At 44.2% G+C, this 23,924-nt stretch overlaps 1 pseudogene; it reads left to right on the top strand.

Moving 5' to 3' along the window:
• Nucleotides 9,920-10,833, top strand: Gm12733 (predicted gene 12733; annotated as a pseudogene).

Below are 23,924 nucleotides of genomic sequence, written 5' to 3'. Positions count from 1 at the left end.
AGAGCCACTGGCTTATCATTCAGTTCCAGAAGGCTAATTATGATCATGAGCTAGGTCATCTATTTTTGTGAAAGTAAACTGTTATTTGCAAAGAAATGGTCTATTTGAAGCTTTCTCAAGGGGAATCCAATAGCTCAGCCTGAGAATTTTGTTGTGAAGTGTCTAGATCTTTTTTTTTTTTTTTTTTTTGAGACAGGGTTTCTCTGTGTAGCCCTAGCTGTCCTGGAACTCATTTTGTAGACCAGGCTGGCTTCGAACTCAGAAATCCGCCTGCCTCTGCCTCCCGAGTCCTGGGATTATATCTTTTTTTTTTTTTTTTTTTTGGTTTTTCGAGACAGGGTTTCTCTGTGTAGCCCTAGCTGTCCTGGAACTCACTTTGTAGACCAGGCTGGCCTCGAACTCAGAAATTCGCCTGCCTCTGCCTCCCGAGTGGTGGGATTAAAGGCGTGCACAACCACGCCTGGCTGAGTGCTGGGATTAAAGGTGTGCACCACCACGCCTGGCCTAAGTGTCTAGATCTTTATGGCTTTTGCTTAAATATACTTCTGCATTGAACTACATGGTACCTAGATAACTAGAGTCAAAGGATATTGTATCCAGGGTGAGTCTCACCCTCATCCCCACTCTAGACAACCCTAATCCCCCACCTCCATGCCCAGTGCTAGACACACTGCTGAGCGGGTGCATGTAACAGTGAGCAAATGCAAAAGGCCTGCAGGTATTGATCTTACAATTGCAAGTACGTGTAAGCACTAGGGGAATTTGCAAATACAGACTCTGTGAGTAATGAGAATTACCTACAGGTAGGAGGAGGGTGGTTACTGTGTTTGTAGATGCAGCAGAAAATGAGATTGTCAGGAACAGGCTCCATCCATTGTCTGTCTTTCTATCTGTTATCTGTAGTATGTCTGCATTCACCCCCTGGCCCAGCTCCTGTAAGCAGCCTAGGAATATCACAAGGAGACACCATCTGTGAAGAGCTTTTGGGGCTGCCTTCTAGGAATTTGGCAGGAATTTGACATTGGTCTAGGACTAGGAAGTAGGCTCAAGATGAATACAGCTGAGGAATGTGTTCTTTGTATCTCTTTTTTCTTTCTTTTTTATTTTATTTTTACTCTTTGTTTTTGTTTTGTTGTTGTTGTTTTTTTGTTTTTTGTTTTTTGTTTTTTTCTTTTTTTGAGGCAGGATTACTCAGTGTAGCCCTGGCTGTCCTGGAACTCACTCTGTAGACCAGGCTGGCCTTGAACTCAGAAATCCACCTGTCTCTGCCTCCCAAATGCTGGGATTAAAGGAGTGTGCCACCGGCGCCCAGCTGTTCTTTGTATCTTGATGGGTCTTGTTAAGTCTCTGAATACAGTAATCATGGGACCTTTGTTTATGCTTTGTTTGTTCCTTGGTTACTTTGTTTATACCTTAGGACTTACCATATTCTTTGTATGTACCTAGAATGATATAAAAGTAGACTGGAGCTGGGCGTGGTGGTGCACGCCTTTAATCCCAGCACTTGGGAGGCAGAGGCAGGCAGATTTCTGAGTTCAAGGCCAGCCTGGTCTACAGAGCAAGTTCCAGGACAGCCAGGGCTACACAGAGAAACCCTGTCTCAAAAACCAAAAAAAAAAAAAAAAAAAAAAAAGTAGACTGGAATGTGGGCGCCTGGTGGCACACGCCTTTAATCCCAGCACTCGGGAGGCAGAGGAAGGCAGATTTCTGAGTTCGAGGCCAGGCTGGTCTACAGAGTGAATTCCAGGACAGCCAGGGCTATACAGAGAAACCCTGTCTCAAAAAACCAAAACCAAACCAAACCAAACCAAAACAGACTGGAAAAATAAACCCACTTCAGCCTCAGCACTGGCTGGAGTTATCTTATAATGTTGTCTAATTGTGTTTTTCTTTTCAGTGCTCACTCCCTCCCTTGAGACCCAGTTTGGCTGACTGAGCTAGCTTGGTCAACCATCACACCTAACAGGAGTCATTTTACCTGTGGACGTCATATTGGAGCAGGGACAATCTTTCTCCAAATTCTACCTTACCCCAGCCAACATGCCTGAACCAGACTCACAGAAAATGCTCATGCCTGAACCATGACTGGCTTGGAGCAACAAACCTAGGCAGCATCTCAAGGGAGCCACGTCTCAATAAAACTGGGATTCTGATAGGAAGAAAGAATGGGAGGAGCGAAAAAAGGTAAGGAGTTGGCAGGGTTTCTACCATGTTGTTTATTAGTGATTGTTTGATATTGTCATGCCGACAGGCCATGATCAGAAAATATACTGCCCAGGCCTTAGTACTTATTTACATAACAGGCATTGATTACTAACAATGTTCATAATCTGTCACCCATTCTTTTTTTTTTTTTTTTTTTTTTTTTAAATTTTTTTTTTTTTAAGATTTATTTATTCTATGTAAGTACACTGTAGCTGTCTTCAGACACTCCAGAAGAGGGCGCTAGATCTCGTTACGGATGGTTGTGAGCCACCATGTGGTTGCTGGGATTTGAACTCTGGACCTTTGGAAGAGCAGTCGGGTGCTCTTACCTGCTGAGCCATCTCACCAGCCCCTCTGTCACCCATTCTTTACCATTTTCTTGTAAATATGCTACAAATAATGTCTGCTAGTCGGAACCAGATGCAGGAGATTGACAGCACTGTGCTCCACTATTCACAAGTAGGCTAGAGTGTAATGCCTCCCAACGTGGGTATCCTACATTACTGCAAATATGGCTCTCAAAACCCGGAAACCTCAGCGGACTGGCTGACAGGTTACTAAGTCCTGCTACTTTGTAGGCAAATGTTTTCTAATGATCCAGTAAAGTCTGTAAGTATAGGCGTTAGCCCAAGATCAGCCTGTTATATTTACCTGTGCCTTAATTCTTATTTATTTTTAGATTTATGTGCTTATGTGTATTTTTTGTGAATAAGTGTTTTGCCTGAATGCATATACGTCTAACATGTTGTGCACCTGATGCCAGGAGAGGTCAGAAGAGGGCATTGGATCACTTGGGACTGGAGTTGCCAATGGTTGTGTGGGCAACTTGCCCTGCGTCCCCTGAAAGCAGTCACACCGCCGCCATGGCCACTCCAGTGCAAAAGTCGTCGATGCAATCATTCTTCCTCTGCCTCTGCCTCCTTCTCATTTTATCTGCATTTTATCTGCATTTTATATGCACTTGGTGTTTTGCCTACACGTATGTCTGTGTGAGGATGTCAGATTCCCTGGCGTTAGAGTTATAGACAGTTGTCAACTTCCATGAGGTTGCTGGAAATTGAACCCAGGTCCTCTGGAAAAGCAGCCACTAAACCATTACTCCCAAGGACTGGGATTATAGGTGTACTCTTACACTCCCGATTTTTCCTTATGCTTTTGAAGATTAAAGGGATAGAACAATGCTCAATTTAGGTTGGTCAGCTGATGCAGTTCTGAAGAATTACCATGGGCTTTTCTTACCCTCTCTCATCAGATAATGCAGGATTTCAGTTGGTGCCATTAGCTGGTGATGCTAACTTTCTGTCAGACTTCTCACTTTGAAACTAACCCTCTTTCAGTTTGTGAGTATTAAGCATTTTGTGGGGAGCTACTTTAAAACTATGTAAGCCGGGCATGGTGGCGCACGCCTTTAATCCCAGCACTCGGGAGGCAGAGGCAGGCGGATTTCTGAGTTCGAGGCCAGCCTGGTCTACAAAGTGAGCTCCAGGACAGCCAGGGCTATACAGAGAAACCCTGTCTCGAAAAACCAAAAAACCCAAAAAAAAAAAAAAAATAAAACTATGTAAATAGCCTGTTCTTTATCCAGTTCTCAGCTTCTGGTCTTAGTGATGTTTCTTGGCCGATGTAGCTACTTCTATAATGGTTTCCAAATGGTGATTTTCAAATCTTGGAATTCTATCTGCATTTATTTATTCATATTTTACTGTAAAGAAGCTGTTTTTTGGGGGGCTGGTGAGATGGCTCAGTGGGTAAGAGCACCCGACTGCTCTTCAGAAGGTCCAGAGTTCAAATCCCAGCAACCACATGGTGGCTCACAACCATCCTTAATGAGATCTGACTCCCTCTTCTGGAGTGTCTGAAGACAGCTACAGTGTTCTTACATAGAATAAATAAATAAATCTTAAAAAAAAAAAAAGAAGAAGCTGGTTGTTTAGAGCTCGAGATGTGGCTGGGTACTAGAGTACTTGTTTAGTCTGTGTGAAGGCATAAGTTTACCTCTAGCACTATTAAAAAACAAAACAAAACAACAACCAACCAACCAACCAAACAGAAACCTGGGGCTTGAGACATGGCTCAGTGGTTAAGAGCACACACACATGGCGGCTCACAAACCACACATAACTTGGTTTTCAGGCGATCCGATGTCCTCCAGCCTCTGCAGGCACACCTTTGGTGCCATATACATACAAACAAAACACTTATACACATATAATTAAAAACGTCTTTTCAACTTCCCATTTGCTTATTGATTTATTTTTACAGACTTGTGGATTTCTGTTTTATAGTATGCATTATTATAATTTTATAATCTTAAGTGAAGGCACAAACAGGTGTCAGCACAGCACAGCACAGCACAGCACAGCACAACACAGCACAGCACACACAGCACACTACAGCACAGCACACTACAGCACAGCACAGCACAGCACAGCACAGCACAGCACACTACAGCACAGCACAGCACAGCACACACAGCACACTACAGCACAGCACAGCACAGCACAGCACAGCACAGCACACTACAGCACAGCACAGCACAGCACAGCACAGCATAGCACACACAGCACAGCACACACAGCACAACACAGCACAGCACAGCATAGCACACTACAGCATAGCACAGCACAGCATAGCACACTACAGCACAGCACAGCACAGCACAGCACAGCACACTACAGCACAGCACAGCACACACAGCACAGCACAACACAGCACAGCACACACAGCACAGCACACACAGCACACACAGCACAGCACACTACAGCACAGCACAGCACAGCACAGCACAGGACAGCACAGCACAGCACAGCACATTACAGCACAGCACAGCACAGCACACTACAGCACAGCACAGCACAGCACAGCACAGCACAGCACAGCACATTACAGCACAGCACAGCACAGCACACTACAGCACAGCACACACAGCACATTACAGCACAGCACATTACAGCACAGCACAGCACAGCACAGCATAGCACACTACAGCACAGCACAGCACAGACCAGCACAGCACAGACCAGCACAGCACAGCACAGCACAGCACAGCACACTACAGCACAGCACAACATACCATAGCATACCACAACACACTACAGCACAGCACATCACAGCACAACACAACACACTACAGCATACCACAGCACAGCACACCGCAACACAGCACACCACAAAACACTACAGCACACTATAGCACATCACAGTATAACACAACACACTACAGCACAGCACAACATATCACAGCACACCACAACACACTACAGCACACTATAGCACATCACAGTATAACACAACACACTACAACACACCATAGCACACTACAGCATGCTACAGCACACCACAGCACCACAGCACCACAGCACACTCACAGAGCTCAGAGGATAACCTCAGGTGTTGGTCCTTCTACCTTCTTTGAGATGGGGTTTCTTGTTCCAAGCTATGTACCCCAGGCTCTAAAATAGTGAGTCAAAACAAAACCTTTCCCCCCTTAATTTTCTTTTAAAAACATGTTTTATTTATATAGAAAATTTATGTGTCTCTGTGAGTGTATGTCTGGGTGCTTAAAGAGGGCATTGGATCCTCTGATCCAGTGTTACAGATGATTGTAAGCAGTTCCACATGAGCTCTAGAAAACGAACTTGGAATTCCTAAATGATGCGCACGGTGCACGTGACTCATGGAGACGAGGTCATCACCTGGCCTTGGATAGCTTGGGGGCTTTAGTGCCCATTCTTTCTTCCTCGAAACTCAGTATCATGAAGTCCCTGGAACTCTTTGTATTGATAGCTCTAGAGTAATTAAGACTTTCTATCTGTGTTTACGTTCTGAGTAAAATATATTAGAAAAAAAAAAGAAAAGAAAAGAAAAAAAAGGAAACAAATTTGGATCCTGGACAAGAGCAGTGTGTGCTCTTAGCTGCTGAGCCATCTCTTAGGCCCTTAAGTTGCTGTTGCTTCTCTTGGTATTTTTGGTCCTTGTTTTTTTGTTTTTTGTTTGTTTGTTTGTTTGTTTGTTTTTTTATCACAGTAAGAGGTAAAGTAACATGGGCTCTGGGGATCTGAACTCAGGTCTTTCTTTTTGGAGGGGGAGGGGAGTGTTGAGACTGGGTTTCTCTGTGTATCCCTGGCTGTCCTGGAACTCACTCTGTAGCCCAGGCTGGCCTTAAACTCAGAAATCTGCCTGCCTCTGCCTCCCAAGTACTGGGATTACAGGCCACTGCCTGGCCCTGAACTCAGGTCTTTATGCTTACATGGCAAGAACTTTAGCCACTGAACCATCTCCCAGCCCTATAATTATTTACTTTGATGTGCTAATTGCCCAGATTTAAGTCCTTCCATCTGGCTTCTGTGGCCTTTTTAATATATTCCTATCATTTCTTTTCTTTTTCTTTTTTCTTTTTTTTTTTTTTTTTTTTTTTTTTTTGGTTTTTCAAGACAGGATTTCTCTGGCTGTTCAGGAACTCACTCTGTAGACCAGGCTGGCCTCAAACTCAGAGATGTGCCGGCTCTAGCTTCCCAAGTGCTGGAATTAAAGGTGTGTGTCACTACCACTGGGTTCCTGTTGTTTCTTGAATACTACCTTTCTTAGTTATTTATTTGTTTGTGTGTTTGTTTGTTTATTTGACACAATAAGATGTCCTAAGTGTACTGTACTTCCCAAAATCCATCCTAGAAATACGGTGCTTCTCCTCAGTGTCTCTGATAGTATTGTTCCCAGAGATTTCAGTTTAGAAACACATGGCCACTATAAGAATGCTGTAAGCAGTTCTGTTTCCAGGTGATCTAGGAACTAAAGACTCTGTATCTAAATAGCCTGAATCCATACATCTTCCTAAATTCTTGCACTGAAGCCTAATGCCTAGAGTCATTGAGAGGTGGAGCCTTAGGGAGATTCCTATGTTTTTGAGGGTGGAGCCTTTCATAAATGGAATTTCTGTCTTTAAAGGTAGTGCATGTCTTTAATCCCAGCACTCGGGAGGCAGAGGCAGGTGAATTTCTGAGTTCAAGGCTAGCCTAGTCTACAGAGCTAGTTTGAGGATAGCCAGGGCTACACAGAAACCATCTCTCTAAAACCAAATCTACCAATCAATCAACCAATAGATAAATAAATAAATAAATAAATAATAAGAAAGTAAGTAAATAAATATAATTAATTACCCAATGGTAAGGTGTTTAGTTATAGTAGCTCAAGCTAAGTCTTTTTTTTTTTTTTAATTTGTTTTTTCAAGACAGGGTTTCTCTGTATAGCCCTGGCTGTCCTGGAACTCACTTTGTAGACCAGGCTGGCCTCCAACTCAGAAATCCTCCTGCCTCTGCCTCCCAAGTGCTGGGATTAAAGGCGTGCACCACCATGCCCGGCCAAGCTAAGCCTTATATTGGGGGAGAGGAGAGGTGCTGCTCCAGTTTGAATTCAGAACCTTGTGTGTGCTAGACCCTGCCTATCTCTCTTCTGCCCAGCTATTGGCTATAGGTGTCTTTAAAGGCAGGGCATAGCAGTACATACATGCATGGCTGTGATCTCAGCAGAGGGTGAGGCAGAGGCTGGAGGATTACAGAAAATTCAAGGCCAGCTTGGTCTACAGAGCAAGCTTCAAGACAGCCAGGGCTACCCAAAAGGAGTAACAAATTGTCTTTCTTTACTTTCATTGTTACAAAATGTCAGCACTTCAGTTCTTGTATTAGACAGACCTCTATTGAGATGCCAGTCTGTGGCTGCTGGCTCTGACACCTTGAACCAGTCTTCCGTTACCATATCTGGAGCACTGAAGCTCATGAGCTATGGAGTACAAAAGCCTTGCCTTGAGCCCTGCTCCTGGGGCTGTAGATTTGAGCAACCCATTTATCCCCTCCGTCTCCCCAATAAAACAGAGACACTTATCCTGGGAAATGCTCGTCACGTTCTCAGCACAGTGCTCTGGCACACGTCCTGTGTTCAGTTAGTGAACCCTGTGCCCAGCTTTTCAGTTTTGGCTGTGACAGCTTAGGTGGGAATGCAGAGTCTGAACAGCAACTGGCATAAAGTACATGCTCGGCAAACACTGGCTGTGTCACCTCTTAGGGATGTTGAGAGGGAGAGGTGGCACTGGGGAGTCTGATGCTCTAATCATTATTGCTCCATCCTGATAGGGCCACGTCTCTCCCTGAGTTTCAGAGGATTTTGAGTACACTGTTTATAATCTGCAAGCCAATGTCCATGTTATATTTAAGCCACTTACACCTCTCTTAACCTCTATCGTCCTCACTTAAGTAAGTGCCAGGATGCCTCCGGAGGCAGAAACTGAGCTTTTAAACCGAGATCCAGCTTGAAGCTGCTCCTCTGATCCTAAGGTCCTGCTTCTGAAATTGCTGCCACCACGGTCTTCCCAGAGGTGCAGCTGGATTTGGATGGAAGAAAAGGAAAAGGGAAAAGAAGGGAAAAGGAACAGTTCTACTCTCCTTCAAGATCAACGCCAAAGATGATGTCTGTGTAGGAAAAGACTTCTTCTAAAGGAGGGGCAGTGGAAAAGGCAGTGACCAACTGCTATGGCAACTGGAGATTTTGCAAATGAATTCTTCAGCAAAGTTTTGTTCCTCAGACAAAGTGAGCAGTCTCCCCGTTCGCTGCTCTTGCCCTCTTCCCCGCCCCCTCTCTTTTGGTGTCCACTCATTTCTTCTATACCTGGGAGCAAAAGGAAAGAACTCATTTCTGAGATATTTTTTTTTCTCTGAAAATAAAATTTAGCAACATATTGTTTATAGAATGAGGAAGGACATGTTCCATTGTGTATCGGGATCTCTGTCCTTCTTCAGGCATTTCTGAGAGATATAGTAAGCCAGTCCTGATACTCAAAGCAATACTGGCTTGCTAACAATTTGCTAAGTCACCAAATCTTTCAAAACTTCTCCTTCCCTGGGTGCACCTGGGAGCACTGCGGTAAATTATAGGAAATATGGGCACAATTTGGGTCATGGGTATTCTTATTCAACTGACCCACTTTGGACCCAGTCTAGGCTCTCACTGGCCTGCTGTGCCTTAGCCAAGCAAGTCTGTGTGTTCCTGGCACACACACTCTGTGCTTGGCTCTTGCAGTTCTCTCTGTCTCAAATGCCCTCTCCCCTTGTCTCTAAGTCCTCCCGGCACTTTACCCAGTCCTCACCTAGCTCCCTGCAGGTCCAAGTCAAACCCTCTTCCAGCAGTCTTCTCGATTTCCATCACTGGCAGAGATCTCGCTCTTCTTGGCTGTTTTCTTTTCTGGCAACTGTAGTTGTTTACCTGTGTCTTTCTGTCTCATCCCTCTCCAGAACTGATGAAGCACAGATCCTGTATTCTCCTTTATTTCCTACAGCTCTCCAAAGTAGAAATGGCTCTGTATCTTCCCAACCAAATCCTAACCTGTAAGCACTTTGAGATCAAGAGACAACTCTCATCATCCTCCATCTCCCCTTTTTATTATATTTTAGCTGTCTGTCTGTCTGTCTGTCTACTCTGTGTGTGTGCCCATGTACAAATGATCACAATTCCACTCAATGGTGTGTGTGTAGAACAAAGTACAACTGTGGAGTCATCCATTCCTTCTCTGGGGATCAAATACAGATCAGCAGTCTTGGTGGCAAGCTCCTCTGCCCTCTAAGCCATTTCATTGGCCCTCAAGAATCATTTCTTGTTCCTTATTATATTCCCAGCATCTAGTTCATTGATTGGTATATAGTTGATGCTCCAAAAGTATCTGTCTCCTCTTCCTCCTCCTCCTTCTCCTCCTCTTCCGGAAAACACCAAATGACTGATGAGGGCCATTTGGACAGCGGGAGGACCCGAGGGCCCAGGATTAGGAGGCCAAGGCAGCTTCCACGGAGGATTCAGCAGCGGTCTTAGAGGGCCGCAGTCATGGTTGAGGCCTTGGGGCTTGTGGAGGTAAAGCTGAAGACAAGGAGTGGTTCCTTGTCACCAAGCTGGGCTGCCTGGCCTGCCTGGTTAAGGACATGAAGGTCAAACCCTTGGAGGAGATCTACCTGTTCTCCCTGCCCATTAAGGAGTCTGAGATTATTGACTTTTTCCTGGGTGCATCCCTAAAGGATAAAGTTGCGAAAATCAAGCTAGTGCAGAAGCAGACTCGCGCTGGCCAGCAGACCAGGTTCAAGGCTTTCATTGCTATTGGGGACTACAATGGTCACATTGGTCTTGGTGTTAAGTGCTCCAAGGAGGTTGCCACTGGCATCCGAGGGGCCATCATCTAGGCCAAGCTTTCCATTGTCTCTGTGTGGAGAGGCTACTGGGGGAACAAGATTGGCAAGCCCCACACTGTTCCATGCAAGGTGACAGACAGCTGTGACTACTGGTGCGTTTTATCCCTGCCCCCAGGAGTCACTGGCATTGTCTCTGCTCCTGTGCCCAAGAAGCTACTGATGATGACCGGTATAGATGACTGCTACACTTCAGCCAGGGGTTGCACTGCCACCCTGGGCAACTTTGTCAAGGCCACCTTTGATGCCACTTCCAAGAACTATAGCTACCTGACCCCTGACCTCTGAAAAGAGACCCTGTTCACCATATCTCTTATCAGGAACTCACTGGTCATCTTGTGAAAACCCACACCAGAGTCTCTGTTCAGAGGACCCAGGTTCCAGCTGTGGCTACTACATAAGGTTTTTTTTTTTTTGGGGGGGGGGGGTTCGAGACAGGGTTTCTCTGTAAAGCCCTGGCTGTCCTGGAACTCACTTTGTAGATCAGGCTGGCCTCAAACTCAGAAATCCACCTGCCTCTGCCTCCTGAGTGCTGGGATCAAAGGCATATGCCACCACGCTTGGCTACATAAGGGTTTTTATACAAGAAAAAAACAAATGAATTAAGTCTGTTAAAAATAAATAAACACTTTGTTGAGAATTTTATTTACATTTTTTTTTTTTTTGATTTTTCGCGACAGGGTTTCTCTGTATAGCCCTGGCTGTCCTGGAACTCACTTTGTAGGCCAGGCTGGCCTCGAACTCAGAAATCTGCCTGCCTCTGCCTCCCAGGTGGGGGATTAAAGGCGTGTGCCACCACGCCCGGCTACATTAATTTTTAAAATAAAACTTTGACAAGGAAAGTATATTTTACAGTTATAAGTCATGAGGTCTGGTGGCAAGTACCTTTTTACTCATGAACGATCCTGCTGGCTTCTTGGCTAGTTCTTTCTTGCACAAGGATGCCCTGTTGAATGTTTAGTAACATCATTGGATTCTGTCTGCCAGTAACCTACAATCCTTTTCACCATGACAAAAAAAGAGTTTCTAGAATTGGCAAAACTCTGGGAAAGAGAGTCATTCTCTGCTGGGAAAACACTGAACTAAAGGATTGCCTCTTTGAGTGACTCATATGGGCTGAAACCTAAAGGTGGAAAGAGAAGGAACCCTGCACAGGCCGAGGATGCAGCGGATTGGCTGAGTACCGGAAGTCCTGGATTCAGTCCTCAGCACCACGTAAAGCAGGGTGTGACGCTGCACACCTACAATCTAAGCTTGTGAAAGCTGGAGGCAGGAGGGGCACACGTCTTAAAGATGTATTCATTTATTTGATGTGTAGGAGTGTCTTGCCTGCCTGTATGTATGGGTCCCACGTGCATGCCTGGTGTCCAACGATGCCACAAAGTGTCAGATTCCCCTGGAACTGGAGCTGTAGGTGGTTGTGAGCCGCCCTGTGGGTTCTGGGAATCAAACCTAGATCCTCTGCAAGAGCAGCCTGTGCTTTTAACCACTGAGCCATCTCTGCTGCCCCAGGAGGGCCTTAAACTTAGAAGTTTAAAGTCACCTTTACTACATGTGTGTCCCCCTGGGATACAGGAAATGCTGACTCAGAAATGAATAAAGAAAGAAAGAAAAAAATGGGGCTGGCGAGATGGCTCAGCGGGTAAGAGCACTGACTGTTCTCCCTAAGGTCCTGAGTTCAAGTCCCAGCAACCACATGGTGGCTCACAACCATCTGTAATGAGATCTGACGCCCTCTTCTGGTGTCTGAAGATAGCTACAGTGTACTTATGTATAATAATAAAAATAAATCTTGAAAGAAAGAAAGAGAGAGAGAGAGAGAGGAAGGAAGGAAGGAAGGAAGAAAGAAAGAAAGAAAGAAAGAAAGAAAGAAAGAAAGAAAGAAAGAAAGAAAGAAAGGAAGGAAGAAAGGAAGGAAGAAAGAAAGAAAGAAAGAAAGAAAGAAAAAGAAAGACAGAAAGAACAAATATCTCTAGTTCCAGGACCCAGGCAGCTGAGGTGGAGGAACACTTGAACCTAGGAGATCTAGAGACTCCCTTCTCAAAAACAAACAAACAAACAAACACATGAGAACTAATGAGATGGCCCAGTGGGTAGAGACATTGCTACCCATAGCCTTGGGTTTCAGCCCTGAAACTCAAGTTAAAGTGGAAGGAAGGAAGCCGGGCGTGATGGCCCACACCTTTAATCCCAGCACTGGGGAGGCAGAGGCAGAGGCAGGCGGATTTCTGAGTTCGAGGCCAGCCTGGTCTACAGAGTGAGTTCCAGGACAGCCAGGGATACACAGAGAAACCCTGTCTCAAAAAAAACAAAAAACAAAAAACAAACAAAAAAGAAGTGGAAGGAAGGAGAAGCCCACAAAGTTGTCCTCTGACCCCCACAAGCACAGTCACACAAGCACCCAACAGTAATAATAACAAGATTAAATAGTAATCTTTTAAAAAGTCAAATGATAAACTAATAAAGTGTATCCCAGGAAAAATATTCAAAAGAAAAAATTTAAAGGAGTCAGACTATAGCATGAATAAATATGCCCTAATTGCTGAAGGCAATGACTAGGGAGGAGTACGGGGCTCGGAGTGACTGGGGAGGAGGGGAAGGGCTCAATCATGAAGGTGTTTGAAATTATAGTGGAAGCTTAGGTTTTGGTTTTAGAGCCACAGAGGCCATTAAAGTTTTTAATCAGAGAAGAAACGTGATCTCCTTGATGTTTTGGAAGATCATGTTAGCTCCAACGTGGCCAATGGGAAGGAAGAAAAGCAGAGTAGATGAGACTGTAGCTTGGAGGTATCCCGGGTAGGATGTGCACAGCCCGGACTCCACCCCCAGCTCGACCAACTCACAGAAAAACATTTACTAGGAAGCTACAGTAATCAAGACAGTATACTTAGCAAAGAGAGACAGAGTCAAAGAGTAAGAATGAAAACGGAATGTTGGGCGCAGGTGGCGCACGCCTTGAATTCCAGCACTTGAGAGGCAGAGGCAGGTGGATCGCTGTGAGTTTGAGGCCAACCAGCCTGGTCTACAAAGTGAGTTCTAGGACAGTCAGGGATATACAGAGAAGCCAGAGAGAGAGAGAGAGAGAGAGAGAGAGAGAGAGAGAGAGAGAGAGAGAGAGAGAGAGAACGTGACAGATGACCAGTCAGGGATATACAGAGAAGCCAGAGAGAGAGAGAGAGAGAGAGAGAGAGAGAGAGAGAGAGAGAGAGAGAACGTGACAGATGACCGAGCCTCTGATTCCCCTCTCCTCATCGGCAAGCACTGCTCACCGATCTCTAAGGTGAAGTCCACGTGCACTTTTTCCGTTCTCTCTCTTCCTGGCATATTAGTCCGGATACAGTGAACTCTAGTTTGAACTCCAACGGCCTCATGACTTGCTTCCCTTTCTCTGCTTTTCCCTCCCCTCTGTCCACGGCAGCAGCCACTGCAATCATCTTTTTAAAAACCCCACAAATCCAATCATGCTAGTCCCCAGGTAAAAACCATTTCCTTATTTTCTGCTGCAAACCCTGAATTATTGGGTCCCTGCTTATTTCTCTAACCTCTTATCATCCCACGCTCTTCCTCTCTGGCACACATTTGTTGTTGCCTTGGGAAAGTGATTATGAGATGGCTCTTCCTGGACTCCCAGGCCCAGAGTCTTGGTTAGAGGCAGAATTGTAAGAAAACAGCAAGTACCCTGTACTTCTTTGGCTTCCCTTAAAGTAAGGAGTGGGCACAGCCTCTAGCGTCCCAGCAGATGGTTGCCAGCCTGTGTGCTTGTTTGTGTATTGGTTTCACACTGAGTCTCATTCTGTAGCTTAGACAGAGTCTAAGCTCACTTAGCCAGAGCTCCGCTCACTATATGACCAAGGCTGGGATTTCACAGTGATCTTCCTGCCTCAGCTGAAGTGCTGAGACTATGGATGTGTACCTCCATGCATGGCCTTTTCTGCTCTAGCTTGTTTATTAGGAGCTAGCAACTGAAGCGAGAGGAATTTGGTGGGATAGCCAGACTCCTGTAGGAAAAATGAATTCCTGCAGCAATGGAAAATTGGTGTCTGATGTCTCTTCCAATGGTATTGGCAGTTTAAAGTCCTAAGTATCCGTACGTATCGATGGTAGTGGGACCCCTAAGGATAGTTAGACTTGGGTCCTTGCCCTGGGACACATAAAGGTGAACCTAGCTTCCCAATGCTACAGGTGATTCTTGGTTACCCAGTGACCTTTTGTTGTTGAAAGATTGCTGGCTTTTTTTTTTTTTCAGAGCAAAGACTTTTTTTTAAAGATTTATTTATTTATTTATTTATTTATTTATTATATGTAAAGTACACTGTAGCTGTCTTCAGACGCACCAGGCACCAGAAGAGGGCATCAGATCTCATTACGGGTGGTTGTGAGCCACCATGTGGTTGCTGGGATTTGAACTTCTGACCTTCGGAAGAGCAGTCTGGTGCTCTTACCCATTGAGCCATCTCACCAGCCTGAGCAAAGACTTTTTAATGAATATATTTTACAAGTACACTGGCGAATCATGCAATGCTTCCTGCCTTGGATGCAATCCTGGGCCACAAGTCTGCACACTCCTTTGCCACTGGACCTGTGATAGCAGAACCTTCCATCTCTCCCTTATTGTTTACTATGACCCCTGCGTTATCTTCAAAGTAAAGAAACACCCCTTCTCTTCTTCGATATGACTTTCGTTGTCGAAGATCGCTGACTCCTATAAGCAGTTTCCTCTACTTTCCAAATTCTTCCAATAGAAATAAAGGACTTTATTCTCTTTTATTTCACACTCCCAATACTTCAAACAATATCTGCCAAGTAGCATACACTTTATAAATGTTACTTCAACTGGATAGACTCTGCCAGTCACTGGTCAGCATACCAAAACAATTTTTAACATTCATTTTTCTTTCAATTTCTTTTTTGTTTTTTTTTTTTAAATATAGCCAGGGATGGCGAGATGGCTCAGCGGGTAAGAGCACTGGCTGCTCTTCTGAAGGTCCTGAGTTCAAGTTCCAGCAACCACATAGTGGCTCCCAACCACCCATAATGAGATCTGACGCCCTCTTCTGGTGTGTTTGAAATCAGCTACAGTGTACTTATGTATAATAATAAATATAAATAAAAATAAAAATAAAGCTGGGCGTGGTGGCGCACGCCTTTGATCCCAGCACTTGGGAGGCAGAGGCAGGCGAATTTCTGAGTTTGAGGCCAGCCTGGTCTACAAAGTGAGTTCCAGGAGAGCCAGGGCTATACAGAGAAACCCTGTCTCGAAAAACCAAAAAAAAAAAAAATAATAATAATAATAAAAAATAAATAAAAATAAAAATATAGCCAGGCATGGTGGTGCATGCCTTTAATTCCAGCACTTGGAAGGCAGAGACAGGCAGATTTCTGAGTTCGAGGCCAGCCTGGTGTACAGAATGAGTTCCAGGACAGCTAGGGCTACACAGAGAAACCCTGTCTCAACAAAACAAAACAAAACAAAACAAAACAAAACAAAACAAAAAAGTACACAGTTGCTGTCTTCAGACACACCATAAGAGGGCTTCGGATCCCATTACAGATGGTTGTGAGCCACCATGTGGTTGCTGGGAATTGTACTCAGGACCTCTGGAAGAGCAGTCAGTGCTCTTAACCACTGAGCCATCTCTCCAGCCCTCCTCAATTTCTTTTTTTCTTTCCATACTGGGTTTCTCTGTGTAGCACTGAATGTCCTGGAAACTCTTAGACCAGGCCAGCCTTGAACGCAGAGATCTGCCTGCCTCTGCCTCCCCAGTACTAAGAATGAAGATGTACCTCACTACTGCCTGGCTCTCCTTTCATAGATGATGACTCATTTCTCCATTTATTTTATTTTATTTTAAAGACTTATTTATTTATTTTGTTTTTTCGAGACAGGGTTTCTCTGTATAGCCCTGGCTGTCCTGGAACTCACATTGTAGACCAGGCTGGCCTCGAACTCAGAAATCAGTCTGCCTCTGCCTCCCAAGCACTGAGATTAAAGGCGTTTGCCACCATGCCAGGCTACTTATTTATTTTATGTATATGTAATACACTGTCACTGTCCTCAGACACACCAGAAGAGGGCATCGGATCCCATTACATATGGTTGTGAGCCACCATGTGGTTGCTGGGAATTGAACTTAAGATCTCTGGAAGAGCAGTCAGTGCTCTTAACCACTGAGCCATCTCTCCAGCCCCTAATTTATTTGTTTGTTTATTTGTTTGTTTGTTTGTTTGATTGATTGATTTTTGAGACAGGGTTTCTCTGTGTAGCCCTGGCTGTCCTGGAACTCATTCTGTAGACCAGGCTGGCCCTGGACTCAGAAATCTGCCTGCCACTGCCTCCCAAGTGCTGAGATTAAAGGCATCACCATCACGCCTGGCGAAAAAGCACCTTTTCAAAAAAATATATTTATTTATTTATTATATGTAAGTACACTGTAGCTGTCATCAGACACTCCAGAAGAGGAAGTCAGATCTTGTTACAGATGGTTGTGAGCCACCATGTGGTTGCTGGGACTTGAATTCTGGACCTTCAGAAGAGTAGTCGGGTGCTCTTACCCACTGAGCCATCTCACCAGCCCCGAAAAAGCACCTTTTAAAAAAAATCATTTACTCTTATTTTATGGGTGTGTTTTTCCTGCATGTGTATGTATGTGTACCATGTGAGTGCCTGGTGCTCATAGAGACCAGAAAACACTGGGTCTCCTGAACTAGATTGGACATGATTGTAAGCCGCCATGTGGGTGATGAGAACCAAACTGCTGTGCCTGTCTCTCTGCCCCTAGAATAGACACTCCTTTTTAAAAATTCTATTTATTTTTTTGTCTATAGGTGCTTTGCCTGCATGTATGTCTGCATCCTGTTAGTGCCAAAGAGGAAAGAAGCGATGTAAGGTCCCTTGGGATTGGTGCTACAAACAATTATGAGCTATCTTGTTGGTGCTGGGAATTGAACCCAGTTCTTTCAAAAGATCAGCCATCTCTCCAGCCCAGAAAAAGCATTCTCAAATGTTAATTTCTGATTTGGGATGGCCTAGGAATGTTGCTCAATGGTAGAGGGCTTGCGTAGTGTGCTTGAGACCCTGAGTTTTATCTCTAGTATCACAAAGAGATGGGGGGAAAAGGGAGCTGGGAGAAACAGGAGGAGAAGGAGACTGAGGAGGGAGAGGACCGTTAAGGCTCAAAAGTCTGAAAGAAAGTCTGAAAGTGGTGGCGCATGCCTTTAATCCCAACACTAAGAGGTAGAGTCAGGCAGATCTCTATGAGTTCGAAGCCAGCCTGGTCTACAGAGTGAGTTCCAGGACAGCCAGGGCTACACAGAGAAACCCTGTCTCAAAACAAAACAATACAAAACAAAACAAACAAACCCAACAACAACAGCAAAGTTGGAAAGGGAAGATCCATCCTCAGGAGTTTGGGACAACTTGTAGAAACTTGTGCTTGGATCATGGTTCCTAGAAATTTCTGCATGAGATTATGAAGAAGGAAGCCATGGAGGCATAGGTAGTAGAGCAGCAGCTTTCTCTCCTAAGAGTCTTTGCTCAAGGTGAGAGACTTCAGAGGAGTTACAGCAGATCTCCCTGGTAACCTTAGTAGACAGTCTGGTATGAGGCAGAATGCCAGGCTCTAAATAAGCAGGTGGATATTTTAGGAAATCGAGACGGCCATGTCCCACTTGAACACAGGATGCGGAAGTTGGTGTCATCTGTAGCCGTCCTTCTGTGGCATTTCATTGTTTAGGCCTCTAAATATGGAAGGCTGGGAGACCGACGAGGATCATCAACATGGCTGAAGTGTGGCTTGCTTGGTAGCACTGAAACCAACCAGCCAGCATATTAAGCATATGTTTTGTACACTGAGTGGCATGCTAAGAAATGTGCAGTATCTCATTTAAGCATTTTGCTGCTCTGGGAAATATCTGTTACTATAACACCCTTGCTTAAAAGCCTGTTTTCATGATTACAGTATAATGTATCCTTACCCAGGTATTCTTTCTCCCTCTTCTGTTCCAACTTTCTTTCTCTTTTCTTTTTAAAAATAAAGTCTTTTTTTTTTTTTTAAAGATTTATTTATTTCTTGTATGTGAGTTCACTGTCACTGTTTTCAGACACACCAGAAGAGGGCATCAGATCCCATTACAGATAGTTGTGAGCCACCATGTGGTTGCTGGGAATTGAACTCAGGACCTCTGGAAGAGCAGACAGTGCTCTTAACCACTGAGCCATCTCTCCAGTCTAGGATTAGCTTTTTAGAAGTAGAATTATTAGAGTCATCAGTAACTTTTCTTGTTTTTAATTCTAAATCTGGATTTTTGTTTGTTTGTTTGTTTGTTTTTTCGAGACAAGGTTTCTCTGTATAGCCCTGACTGTCCTGGAACTTACTCTGTAGACTAGGCTGGCCTTGAACTCAGAAATCTGCCTGCCTCTGCCTTCCAAGTGTGCTACCACTGCCCAGTTCTAAGCAGCATTTCTAAGCTTTCCTGACTGTTACAGACCAGGCTGGTTTTGAACTCACAGTGATCCTCCTGTCTCTGCATCTCAAGTGTGTTAGCTACAACACCTGGCCCAAATGGGATTTTAAAGCAATTGACTAAAACTTCATTTAGTCACTGGAGAAGTGCCCCTTGTACATCATGGCTAAGTACAATTCCTATTTAAAGAAAAATAAAGCAAAACTGTCATTAGGGGCTGGAGAGATGGCTCAGCAGTGAAGAACATATACTACTCTCAGAGAGAACCGGAGTTCTGTTCCCAACACGCAGTTCTCTATCTCCAACTCCAGATATGAGTACCTGCACTCATGTTCATATGCCCACACACACACACACACACACACAAACACCACACACACACAAACACACCACACACACACACACACACACACACACACCCCACAGGATTAAAAATAAAAGTAAATCTTTAAAAAAAAAAAAGGAATTAAACTAGGTGTGATGGCACCACCTATAATTTTAGCACTTGGAAGGTAAAGGTGGAAGAATCAGGAATTCAAGGCCAGTTTGGCTATCTAGAGGCTAGCCTGGGATATACAAGATGCTGTCTCAAAAAGAATAAGAAGGAAGCTAGACGGTGGCAGTGCATGTCTTTAATCTCAGCACTTGGGAGGTAGGTAGATCTCTGTGTCCGAGGCCAACCTAGTCTACAAAACAAGTTTCAGGACAGTCAGGGCTACATCATTTAAGTCAGAGAATCCTGTCTCAAAAAACCAAACAGGAATATTAAACAAAACAAGTAACCCATTCCACATGTGCTATGTATCGAATATATTTGAATTTAGAGTTTTAGCAAAGAAGTCTAAATACTCCAGAACAGGCAAATTATCTCTTCTCTTTTCTGTAATCAAGATGTAAAAACTATTAAGATTAAAGATCTGAATCTGGTTTGGTGACATATTCCACTAATCATACATTACTGAGGTGGAGGCAGGAGAATCAGGACTTCAAGGTCATTAGTTGCACATAGCAAGTTAGAGGCTTATCTTAGTTAGGGTTTTACTGCTGTGACTAATGCAAGTCTTATAAAGGACAACATTTAATTGGGGCTGGCTTACAGGTTCAGATGTTCAGTCCATTATCATCAAGGCAGGAGCATGGCAGCATCCAGGCAGGCATGGTGCAGACAGAGCTGAGAGTTCTACATCTTTGTTGAAGGCTGCTAGTTGAATACTGGCTCCGAGGTAGCTAGGATAACCATATTGAAGCCCACATCCACAAAGCCATACCTACTCCAACAAGGCCACACCTCCTAACAGTGCCACTCCCTGGGCCAAGCATATACAAACCACCACAAGGCTAGCCTGGGCTCAGTTGTTAAGAGCACTTGTTCTTGCAGAGGACCTGCCTTAGTTTCTTAGCACTCACATGGCAGCTCACAGCTGTCTACACCCCAGTCCCTGAGCACCAGGTATGGACACAAATACCAGCAAAACAATTAAACACATGAAATAAAATGTAGGAATCTCAAAATCTTAAAAAAAAAAAAAAACCAAGAAAGAACATAATGTTACTTTATGTCAGTGACTATGCTAAGTACTTTAAATACCACATGATCCTATTTAATGTTTCTATCCTTCTCTGGTGGTTTGAATGAGAATAGCCTCTACAGGCTCATATGTTTGAATGCTTGCTCCCTAGTTGGTGGAACTGTTTGGGAAGGATTAAGAGGTGTGGTCTCGTTACAGGAGGTAGAGGTGTGTGATAGTGGGTGGACTTTGATGTTTCAAAATCCCATCCCATCCCATTCCAATCTCTCTCTCTCTCTCTCTCTCTCTCTCTCTCTCTCCCTCTCTCTCTCCTCTCTCTCTCTTTCTGTCTCTTTCTGCTTGTGGTTCTTGTCTGAATGTTAGGTGTCAGCTACTGCTCCAGTACCATGTCTCCTGGACCCTGTCATGTTCCCTGTTACAATGATCATAGATTCACCCTCTGAAACTGTAAGCAAGTCCCCACCTAAATGCTTTATACATACATATACATACACACATATGTATATATACACATATATGTATATATATGCACATATATATGTGTGTGTATATATATATATATATATATTTCATGGTGTCTTTTCAAAGCATGCCTTTTGTAACCAAGATTCCTTCTTTTCTGAGACAGGGTCTCCTGGTGGGTCAAGCTGGCACTTTCAATTATCTGGAATTATAGATGTATACCACCATGAGCAAAGAGAATGATACTATTTTCACTCAAATTTGACTTTCAAGCTGCGTTGAAGGCAGGTGTGATGGCTCAGACCATTATTCCCAGCATTCAGGAGGCAGAGGTAGGCAGATCTCAGAATTCGAGGCCAGCCTGGTCTACAGAGTGAGTTCTAGGACAGCCAACATTAAACACAGAGAAACCCTGTCTCAAATAAAGACAAACAAAAAAGATGTACTGAGATTTAATTAATTTAAAAAATTAGAGAGCTGTACAGATAGCCTATATAATTGCCCTCTGGTGTGTGTGTGTGTGTGTGTGTGTGTGTGTGTGTGTGTGTGTATGTGTGTGTGTGTGTGTAATTTGAACAAGCTGAAATACATACCCAAACATATGACATGCCCATTGTTGCTAGTTTGAGGTTCTTAGGACTTTTATCTATGACTCATGGATCTAGAATAGCACCCTGGTCTTAGTGGGCCCAGATTGAACCCAGGACCTCTGCTCAGTAAGCACTTTAGCACTGAGGTAGGCCTTCAGGCCCTGGTGGGGTGGGTTTTTTATTGCAAAGGGTAGTCTGTATAAAATGCATTGCACTACACATCTGACTGTACCTTTCCCTAGAGCCCTGATGAAATCCTTTACCTAAAATCCTTTTATTTATTTATTTATTTATTTATTTATTTATTTATTTATTTTTCGGTTTTTTGAGACAGAGTTTCTCTATATAGCCCTGGCTATCCTGGAACTCACTCTGTAGACCAGGCTGGCCTCGAACTCAGAAATCTGCCTGCCTCTGCCTCCCAAGTGCTGGGATTAAAGGCGTGTGCTACCATGCCCTACTAAGTCTTTTTTTTTTATTTATTCATTTTATATTCCCTCATTGCCCCCTCCAAGTCACCCCTCCCACAACCTCTCCTCCATCCCTTTCTCCTGGGTGGGGGTCCTTCTGGGTATCCCCCCATGATGGCATATCAAGTCTCTGTGGGGCAAGACAAGGCAGCCCAGCTAGTAGAACACATCCCATGTACAGGCAACAGCTAATGGGATACCCCACACTCCAGTTGTTTGGGACCCACATGAAGACCAAGCCGCACATCTGCTACACATGTGCAGGGAGGCCTAGGTCCAGCCAGTGTATGCTCTTCGGTTGGTGGCTCAGTCTCTGAGAACCTCAAGCATCCAGGTTAGTTGACTCTATCTAGTTTCCTCGTCTATACTATGGAGGAACTAGCTCAGCTTTAATCCCATCACCTCTGATTCTAAGCAGCTTGGAGGTCTATTCACTCAGTACAGACGGTTCTAGTTGGACACTCTCACATCTGCCCATGGCAACGCCATTCTGACCTCTGCAGCACTGGTGTGCAGCTCTACCCCAGCAAGCAGGGTTATTTCCATCTCCAATTCCTGGGTGAATGGAGCTTGGGTCGGGGGAAGGAATCTACTGAAACCTTAAATCCCCTGGCTTTAGAGAATTTCTGGAGTAAATTCACTATAAGTGGGGTATGTGCTAGATTAAGAAACCACATCAGAGCAGGGTGCACGCCTTTAATCCCAGCACTCGGGAGGCAGAGGCAGGCAGATTTCTGAGTTCGAGGCCAAGCTGGTCTACAAAGTGAGTTCCAGGAAAGCCAGGGCTACACAGAGAAACCCTGTCTTGAAAAACAAACAAACAAACAAACAAAAACAAAACAAACAAACAAAAAACCAAAGAAATGAAAAGAAAAGAAAAGAAAAGAAAAGAAAAGAAAAGAAAAGAAAAGAAAAGAAAAGCACAGTGCTCAGTCACAAAATCTCCCTTCTAGGGGGTGTCTAGGATTTACAGGGCCACCTTGTCACTGGGTGCTGAGTGAAGGACCGAGGGGACCAGTGACCCAACTTCTTTAAACCTGGTGAAGATGCCAAAGGACTGTTGCCATAGAGAGTTTAGAACAACTGGTTTTTTTTTTAGATTTATTTATGTATTTTATGTATATGAGTACACTGTAGCTATACAAATGGTTGTAAGCCATCATGTATTTGCTAGAATTGAACTCAGGACCTCTGCTCGCTCTGGCCCGAAGATTTATTTATTATTATATATAAGTACACTGTAGCTGTCTACAGACACACCAGAAGAGAGGGTCAGATCTCATTAAGGATGGTCGTGGGCTACCATGTGGTTGCTGGGATTTGAACTCAGGACCTTTGGAAGAGCAGTCAGTGCTCTTAACCTCTGAGCCATCTCTCCAGCCCCAACAACTGGGGTTTTTGAGGAGAGATCCTGATTTTTTTCCCAGTCAACATTTCCTTCTTTAAATTTATTCTACTTATTATTAGCATTTTTGTGGTACAAGCACATGCCTCAGTTTGCAGGTGAAGGCCAGAGGACTTTTAGGAGTCATTTCTGTTTGTCTGCTATGGGTTCCAGGGATCCAGCTAAGGCAGTCAACTTACATGGCTCTTTACCCCTGAGCCGTCTTGCCAGCTCTGACATGAGTGGATTGTTCTACTTCTACCATCAGCATAGTTCTGTCTTAGAGACACAGGGACTTTGGACAAAGGACTGAGGGTAAAGGTATGGGGAAGAGAATTCTTTTCAAATGAAACAGGGAAAATGCTTTGGCAGGCCTGCCCTTCTTGAAGCTGCTGTGAGCATGTTGCTCATACCCGTGCAATGTCAGTAATGAAGAATTCGCTGTGCATCTGTGTCTGGGAGGGGGCAGCTCCTGCGATTATGTGAAAAGTTTAAAGATTTTTATTTATTTTTACTTCATGAGTGTATAAAAAGATGTATGCCTGCTGTCTTCGGAGGTCAGAAGAAAGAATTCAGTGTTCTGCAACTAGAGTAACAGCTGG

Source organism: Mus musculus, chromosome 11 (assembly GCF_000001635.26).
Source record: "Mus musculus strain C57BL/6J chromosome 11, GRCm38.p6 C57BL/6J".
Taxonomy (NCBI): Eukaryota; Metazoa; Chordata; class Mammalia; order Rodentia; family Muridae; genus Mus; species Mus musculus.
The sequence above is the reverse complement of the archived record's forward strand: the minus strand, read 5'-3'. Positions and strand labels throughout refer to the sequence as shown.